This window comes from Adiantum capillus-veneris, chromosome 26 (genome assembly GCF_014529385.1).
Source record: "Adiantum capillus-veneris isolate H3 chromosome 26, ASM1452938v2, whole genome shotgun sequence".
Classification (NCBI taxonomy): Eukaryota; Viridiplantae; Streptophyta; class Polypodiopsida; order Polypodiales; family Pteridaceae; genus Adiantum; species Adiantum capillus-veneris.
The window spans coordinates 104,401,176-104,410,812 of NC_140956.1; the positions used below are offsets into that span (position 1 = coordinate 104,401,176).

Consider the following 9,637-nt stretch of genomic DNA (forward strand, 5'->3'; position numbering starts at 1 on the left):
CTCTCTCTCTCTCTCTCTCTCTCTCTCTCATGCTCATTCTCATGTTCAAGTGGGCGCTAGGAGAGAGTTATTCCATTATACAAACCGGTTGCTAAGCTATAAAAGACAAATGATATGCAAACAAAAAAGTCTCTTCTATAGCAACTCTCTCTCTCTCTCTCTCTCTCTCTCTCTCTCTCTCTCTCTCTCTCTCTCTCTCTCTCTCTCTCTCTCTCTCGTCTCAAGAGATAGAGAAGGAGAGAGCTTGAGCTCTTGCAAGCACACACACACACGCACACACACAAAAGTGAGAACATGAATCCGTTGGTAGACTTGCAATCGTATGTACTACCAGCCCAATCCGCAATAGTGTAGCCATAGAGCTGCAAATCCACATCAGCTCTATAAAAGAGTGCATAATCCAAAGTAGCACTCACATAGCGCAAAGTGCGTCTCATTGCATCCAAGTGTGATTTTTTGGGAGACGACATAAACTGACTCACCAGTCCAACTATGTAGCTCAAGTCTGGATGGAGATAGTAAGTAGATCAAGTTGCCCACAACCTTCTTGTACATGTAGCATATCAAGCACTTGACTTGCATCATTTCCCAATTTCAAATTCTGATCGAAGGGCATTGCAATTGGCTTACAATCAGCCATACCATACTTTTTCAACATATCCAAAGCATATTGAAAGCCATACACCTTATTTTGTGGGAATAATTTCAATGCCCAAGAAATAGCGCAAATCTCCCAACTCTTTCATGTCAAACTCCTACATAAGTAGAGCATGCACACCCTCTATTTTACAGGCACATTATCACCTCCAACAATGAAATCATCCACATAGATACATATTACCACAATTCATGTCGCATTCTTCCGCACATATATGCATCAGACATCTCAAAGCCTAATGAAATGAGGAATGCCACAATCCTCTCATACCAAGCTCTAGGTGCTTGCTTCAGCCCATACAATGCTTTCTTTAACATGCATACAAGGTCACATAGCCTCATATTTGCATAACCTTGTGGGCGCTCCATATACACAGCTTTCTCCAAGTCTCCATTCAAAAATGCATTCTTTACATCCATTTGTTTCAACACCCATTTTAATGTTGCAGCCACTGCAATAAACACATGAACGGTAGCCATCTTAGCTACGAAGTTGAAGGTCTCTTCATAATCAATCCCATAAGTCTGTGCATAACCTTTGGCCACAAGTCAAGCCTTGTACCTGCTCACACTGCCATCAAAATTATGCTTTATTTTGTAAACCCACTTATATCCAATTGCCTTCTTATCCTTTGGTAATGGCATCAATTCCCATGTTCCATTTGCATCAAGTGCAACCATCTCTTCAACCATAGCTTGCCGCCATTTTTCATCCTTGACAACATCCTCAAAACATGTGGGTTCTACTTCCTCTTTAATCTTTGCCATAAATGCACAATGACAAGCCACATAACTCTCATAAATCAATATCTGCACAAAATTTCTTACTCTTTGTAACTTGTGTGGTCCAGAATCACTTCCAAGTGCCCTATTCCTGCTTGCATTCTTCTTGCACCCGAAGTCTTCACAGAGGGTATGCCAAACTCCTCATCTAAACTCTGCTCAAAACCACTGCTATCGCCATCATCATAACCAGCACTCAAATTTGGCAACTTAGGGGCATCATCAACTTTTCCCTTTCCTTTACTTGATACATGATACATTTGAAGAGTTTGCATGACTCACTCTTTCACGTAACCTGTCACTCCATGGATTCTCACCATGACTTGCACTAGAGGACCCTTGTGGCCCACTCAAAACTTGTGACTATGCACCTGTATTTTTTGCAGCCACATTCTCTCTTACATCAGTCCCCCAAATCGTCTTTTACATCAAACATACCAACTTTCTATTTCATAAAAAACGACATCCTTGCTCACCCTCACTTTACTCATGTGATAGGATTGTAACACTTGTACCCTTTCTATTCAAGGGAATAGCCAATAAACATGCATTTTTCTACTTTTGGATCAAGCTTACTTCTTAGCTCTTCTGGCACATACACATAAGCAATACACCCGAACATTTTAAAATCTGATTCATCTGGTTTTTCACCACTGAACTTTTCTTCAAGTGTCATATCATGTACTGCAACTGTAGGGGTCCTATTCATAACTTAGACACTTGTAGCAATAGCCTCAGCCTAATAACAATGAGGCATGTTCTTTTAATTCATCAATGCTCTAGCCACTTCTGCAATGTGCATGTTCTTCAGCTCAGCAACACCATTTTGTTGCGGAGTATACCTGCATGAAAACTACCTCTAAATTCCATGCTTTTTCAGAAAACAATTGAATTCATTGGAGAAGTATTCTCCCCCTCCATTTGACCTCGAGCACTTTACATGTTTTCCAGATTTTTTTCAACCATAACTTTGAAATTCTAAAAATGCATAAACACCTCACTTTTCTGCTTCATGAAGTAGACCCATACCTTCCTCGTATGGTTGTCAATGAGACTCACGTAGTATCTACATCCGCCCATAGATACAGTCTTTGTCGGCGGACCCCATACATGTTTATGCACTTTATCCAATGCATTCCTGCTTACATGCTTATCATGAGGAAAGGATGATTTTTCCTGCTTTCCAAATTGACAAGCGTCACATAGTTTTTGCATTTCAGCAACTCGAAACATAGGTAAACTTGTAACCGTCTCCTTAGTCTACATCATTTTTAGCCTCTGCAAATTTACATGACCAATACGTTTGTGCCAAATCTCTATATCCAAAACAACGCCTGCACCTCATGCACACATGACAGCATTCACTTCGGCCACATTCACATATAATATAAACATTCTGCCCACTTTCTTTCCTTGTGCAACCAGCTTTCCATCCTTCTTATGCTCTTCAAAAGAGACTATCGGAGTTAAACCTAACCTGTAAACCCTGCTCAACCATTTGCCCAACAGAAATTGGGTTCTTTGTAATGTTGGGTACGTGTAGTACATTAGCCAGATACTTCACTTTACCATCTTTCATAGACAGTGACACATTTCCTGTATGCATAATATGATGTGCAATATCATCCCCAATATTTACATAAGCAGGACTTTGTAAAGTCTGCATTTCCTTAAACCATTCACCATGGCTTGTCGTGTGATTTGATGCACCAGAATCAACATACCAGACGTTATCACTAGATTTTTCCACATTTACAGACCTAGTATTCAACATGTGTTGCACCACAAATAGCCTCTCGGACTCATCTACATTCATGCTAGTAGTTGCATAATTATTTTGTTGCCTCCTCTCTGTACAGTCACATTCAAAGCGACCATGTCTTCCACAGCCCCAACATACTACATTTTTGTATTGACCTGCATTATTGCGTTGCGCATTTCCACGACCTCTTGGACTCACCCTGCCTTGAAAGTTTCCTCAACCACCACGTGTTGTGACCATGATTGTTGTTCTACTATTGTGCTTGGTGGTTGCCTCTTCCTCGGCCTTTTCCACGAACTGTACCACGTCCCCTTCCTCTTCCTCTGTTGTTGAAAAGGACCTATTCAGAGTTGTTTCCACCTTGCGTAGAGGAATCTTCCTCAAGTTCCTTCTCTTCCACAATCAATAAGGACACTAAAGCTGTAAACGAGAAAATGTTCTCTTGAAGATGGATGTCGGTTTTAAACTGTTTGTACTCAGGACCCAAACCTCTCAAATAGACTTCTACTTTATCATCATCATTGACTGTAACACCAATCAATGTAAGTGACTCACATATGTTCTTTATCTTCAACAAATAGTCATTGATAGACAAGATTTTCTTCTGAAAAATATTCAGTTCAGTTTTCAACCGCAACGTCCTTGCCTTTGTGTTGGTCACATCCAATGATAGCAAAGTGTCCCAAGCCTCCTTAGGAGATTGAGCATCCTATATATGCCCAATCATAGTGTCATGTACACTGACAAAAAGCCACTACATGACCTTCCAAGCTCCTTGGTTTCAGTCTTTAAATGTCTTAATTTGTGCAGCAGTCGCACCTTCCTCTGGCAGTGATGGTGTTATCTCATGCTCTCCATCAATGTAGTCCCAATAACCTTTGCCCATAAGCAAATTGGTCATTTTGAACTTCCAAGCAAGGAATTTTTTCTTGTCCAGTTTCTCACTGACAACCTAGTTAAGCCCATCATTGTTGAACGACATGTTTCCAACCCTTTACACAATCTTTGAGCAGCTTGCTGAAAATAGACGGTTACTACATGTAACCACAATCTGCGTACATACACCTGTTACAATGTACTAAATAGTGTCTATGGACACTGCAACCAAACCAAATCTTTTTGCACCACCTATATGCAGATCTGTAGAATCCCAAACCTTAGCGTTTTTGCACGCGAATGCACACTAACTCTCGAGAATGTCTCCTACTTGCTACTCCAAGCTCCTTAGACACAACCAGGCTCTGATATCATGTCAAGAGATAGATAAGGAGAGAGCTTGAGCTCTTGCACACACACACACACACACGCACACACAAAGATGGACGCAAAAAACTGTTCTTCTTCTTCTTCTTCACAAACTCAAGATGAGGTCTACAAAACATAAGGGAAAACCAACATAAAAAGAGAACTAGTACAACGGTCTAGTATGAACCCCCGCTAGTGAGTGAGGTGAGTAGATAAGTGTGCCATCACTCCGATAGGTAGACCAGCTTGGTGTAGTCTAGCTGTAGTATCAACCGACGAAGATATGCGTATCCACCAAGGCATGCCAGTGATGATGACTATCAGTGGTAGTCATCCAGGGGTCGTACATGTTGAGCTTGACATCTCTACATCTCTCTCTCTCTCTCTCTCTCATGCTCATGCTCAGGTTCAAATGGGAGCTCTCTCTCACTCATGCTCATGTTCAAGTGGCACCCACTTGAACATGAGCATGAGAGAGAGAGAGAGAGAGAGAGAGAGAGCAAGAAGGGGAGGAGAGAAATATATATATATATATATATATATATATATATATATATATATGTATAGAGAGAGAGAGAGAAGGAAAAAATCTCCCTCCTAAAAGCTCGCTCCAAAAGGGAACTTTTTAAGGCACCTTTTTTTTTTTGCTCAGTTGAGCAAAATTCTAGAAAAAACTCCTTCAAAAGCTCTCTCAAAAATCTCTCTCCATACCTCAACTCACAAGAACAAAAGACCACTCCAATATATTGTAGGCCTTATCAAAATCCACCTTGATGAATATGAAGTCTTGGCGTGACTCTTGGGCATGCTCAAACCCTTTCTAGATAGATATAATTGCTTCCAGGAGACTTCTCACCTTATTTAACCCTTTTTGTTCAACAAAATCCAATTTATAAGGTGGGAGGAGATTTTGTTAGAGATAGCCTTGGCAAAAGTTTAGGTAGTAGTCAACATGGTGAGTGATCTTCAGTTGCTCAACTTGTTCATGTGTCCCCTTTTATGAAGAAGTTTGATAATTCCCGTGTTGATTGAACAAGGCAAGGCTTCATGGATGAGAGAATCTTCCCATATTCAAAGTAAAAACGAGGATAAAGTCTCTTTGAACACTTGGCAAAACTTAGTTAGCGATCTGTCGATGTCGAGAATTTTCTTGGGCTTGGCACCTTCTATGGCTATGTGTATATCTGGGAGGGCGAGGGGGGGAGCATGCGTGGATCTTTGCTTGCTCTTAGACCACCGTGCATCTAGCTTCCAAAACTTTGGTGATGCAAAAGGTCACATAACACGTTGTCCTTGATGGAGGTGATGGGACACACTCTATAGAGAGAAACATGGGAGAGGCCTCTCTTTAGGTCTTCTTTCTAAGGAGCTTGAATATTTCCTTGGATGGCATGTCGAGTTTACGTGCCCACCATTCTTTAAAGAAGATGGTTGAGTGTTTGAGAATGGGTTCCTGCTCTAGCCTGATTTCATGTATGAGGCTAAAGATCAAGGGTTGGATGTCCAAAGAGGGCGGCTGAGATTCTAGACGGATCAAATTAGATTTGGACCACTTGATTGTGGAATTTGAAGAGGGTCTGTTGGGTTTTTATCGTTGCGGTAAACAAATCCTTGGCTAGATAGGGAGAGGTTGAGAATGCGCCATTCAGATAGCTTTGATAGCCTCCTAAACCCGAGGAATGAAAAAAAGGTAAGGGTTGGTTTGTAACCAGTTGGGGTAAAGCCCCATGTGGCCTGTTAGGCTAGGCACCCACCTGCTATACTTATTCATTATGTACATAATAGAATAAGGGGGCTCACATATTGAGAGTGAGTTTTAGCCCCTGCAAACACAAGGGCTCCTCTCTTCTCCATTGCTACGCACACTCACACACGCTCCCGCTCGCGCACTTCAACTAGTATCAGAGGTCATGGCAATTGCGGAGAGCACGACAACATTGTGGCGGAGATTGCGGTGAAGCTGTGAAATTTTCAGCACTGTTTTACAGCATAATTTTGGCTGAGACAAAGATCGATTTTCAGCTTGATTCCCCCACTCGCTATCAGAAATGTTGTGGTCTACAAATTTCCAATTGAAAGTTTTTCCAAATTCAGCATTGATTTTGTTGTACGTTTGGCAGATTGCCTGCACAAAGGTACACAACTGCAAATTTTTATAGATCTATTTTGACCTGTAAAAACAACCCATTTAGGTCCATTTCCATCAAATGCTGACCATTTTTCCAAGATCTACAACTTTGCAGAAGGAAGTTTTTGCGAATTCTGAACGGTTTGAGAGATATGGCTGACCAGCTGCTGCAGGGTGTTCAGAAAGTTGAAGATTATGTATGCCTATTGTGGTGATTTGCTACATTCGGAGAGCTCGGATTGAGCTTTGTCATTCTCTTGTTTTGTGCATTGATGTTTTTCTCTCAGTGAAGAGAGTGTGAGTTGAGATTTTCAACAAATTTATGCGCATATGTTGAGAACACTTTGTAGATGTATGCATTCTTGTAGACTCTCAGGATTCAAGAGTGGATTCATCACAGGTTATGTACATTGACTTGTGCGATTGTGCAGATTTTGAGAGTGTGGTGCACGGATTTGCAAAGAGTTTTGCAAACATTTCTGGCATGATTGTGAGTTGAATTTTCAAATGATTCGGATGCTCATTTGATACACATTTGGTGCATGCTTGATGCTCGTTTATATCGCCATGTGGATGCACATGATGTGTGCTTTTCAGAGAATGATATTCTTCGCTTTGCAATGGCATATGTGGGCTGATTTTCAGCTGATTTGAGCATCAATTTGTACCATATTTTGGTTGGTTTGCATCCAAGTTTATGCTAGTGTATGCCTCGCTTGTATAGTGCGGTTGATGCACTCTGTGTTTCCGATTACAGGATTGTGTTCCAGGTTTAGGGAGTTGAGACTTTGGGGCAGCTCATGTATGCTTGAGTGCGGATTTTGCGCATGTTTTGCTCATGGTTTTGATCATGTTTATGGCATGTATGGTTATTATGGTTAGATTGCCAAATACTTCCGAAACTCTTGCAATTTTTTCTTGCGAGTTTATTTGTTTATGCGCATGGTTTGCAATGGTGTTTTGATTGCAATTGGCACTCATTGGTTGCTTTGCCATAGTGTTTTGGCATCGCAATGTGAGAGTGTTTGCTCACCGGATTATGTGATTTGACATGTATGCGGTAATCTCTTCAGGCGAGAGATTGTTGATGATAGTTTCATTGGTTACCACAAAGTGCTCTTGGATTAGAGCGGGTTTTTTGGCATCATTTGAGCGTTTTTGTTCACATATTTTGTTACATTGATCACCATATTTGCTGACACTTCTCTTAGACTGATTATGTTGTATTTTGACAGTACTTGGTGTTACCATACACATGTAGTAGTCATGTGTGTGAACACACTAGGACCGCCGGGGCATTTTTTCCCTCTTTAGGAGGTTTTCTCCCCCGTGCATTGTATATACGCCCATCACTCTAGGGCTATCTATCTTTCCATTGCACACTAAGTAACACACTCTCTATTGTGTGCCTTGAGCTTCCTTCATCTTCTCCAAGCTGTGTGGTTTTCTCTGCAACCCTAATTCCAACAATTGGTATCAGAGCAGGTTGCGTCCTCCTGGGCTTAGTTGCTCGCTGCTCCAGTACACGCCTACTCACTTTCTCCGATTTCAGTGAGCTTTGGCGAGCGTTCGTAGGTCGACAAAAATTTTGGGAGATCACAAAGAGCTCGGTCTGCTCAGAATTTTAATTTGGGCTCATTTCGGCCTCCGTTTCCACTACAGGCAGTACTGCACAGGCTATTTCGTCATTTTGTGCAAAATTTCAGTCAGTGCCGTTTTCTGCATAACAGGCGCCTTATAGTCTTCTACGGTTTGTGCTATATAGCACAAGTTGCACCCGCTCTGTTTCTCCTATTTTTGGGCAGTTTTCACATGAGGTGCAGCATTTACCATGGCTGACAACAACAACACATATGTGTTCAAGATGTTTGCTGCTGAGGACAAGTTAGATGGGGACAACTACCCTATGTGGGCTTATATGATGCAACATGTTCTTGTGTCAAAGGGTGTCTGGAACATTGTGCAGGGCATTGATGTACGTCCTGGTTCTGAGGATGTAGGCGATGTTGAGGATGTTGCAGGTCTTGCTGCAAGGATTGCAGCTGTTAGAGTTGTTTTGCCTACGGCAAAACAAGCTCGTTGGGATGTTAAGGATGTGCAGGCTCATGCATTGATTGTGTTTTCTGTGAAGCGCACCATTGTTCCTCACATCCGTTCAGCAAAATCTACAAAACAGGCTTGGGATATTCTAGCAAGTCTTTATGCAAGCCGCAATGAGGCTAAAATTGCTTTGCTGCGTAAAGAGCTGGAGTCGAAGATTATGCATGAGGAAGATGATATGGACACTTTCCTTGCTAGTAACAAGGATATCAATGAGCAGCTTATTTCTGCAGGTGAAGTCATTTCAGACAGTTCCCTAGTGCAGACTGTTCTTGATGCCGTACCAGATTCCTACCAGACTTTTCTAGTACTTGGAGACTTATGACCCAAGGAAATCCTGAAGTTGTCAAGTTTGATGCATTATGCACATTTCTGTTGCAAGAGTCACTTTCCAGAAAAAACAGGACTAGGCAGCGTGCAGTTGAACAGGCTTTTATTGCTTCTCAAAGAAAGGGTGGTAACAGTAATGCAACCACTTCTTATGGTTCTGCTGCGAGTGGCAAAAATTCTGTTCCTAATGCTTCTGCTGGCAACACTTCGTCTGGCAATTCTGGTGATAAGGGCAAAAAGAAGATGCGTTGCCATTATTGTAAAGCCAATGATCACTTGATCAAGTCGTGTCCTAAGTTGAAGGCCACAGAGGCTAAGAAGAAAGAGGGTGGTTCCACTGCAAATGCTGGTTCCACTACAAATGCAGCCATTGTTGAGTCTTCTGTGAAAGGAGACTGTAATGCTGATGTTGATGCAGAATGGGCGTTTAGCGCAGAGTGCACTTACAATCCTGCTGTCCATGATGCATGCTTGTCAGTTTTGCTGCAGATTCACATGTGTGGTATTTTGACAATGGTGCTACAAAGCACATTACCTCACATCGTGAATTGTTTACCTCTCTCGAGTCAGTCCCTCATGGGAATTCAGTCACTTGTGCCAACAACGCCTCTTATCCAGTTCAAGGAGTTGGA

General features: G+C 41.8%; 1 pseudogene; it reads right to left on the reverse strand.

Annotated features, from left to right (window-relative positions):
- Positions 1-3,542: 3,542 nt before the first annotated feature.
- Positions 3,543-4,184, reverse strand: LOC147423933 (uncharacterized; annotated as a pseudogene).
- Between the last annotated feature and the right edge of the window lie 5,453 nt (positions 4,185-9,637).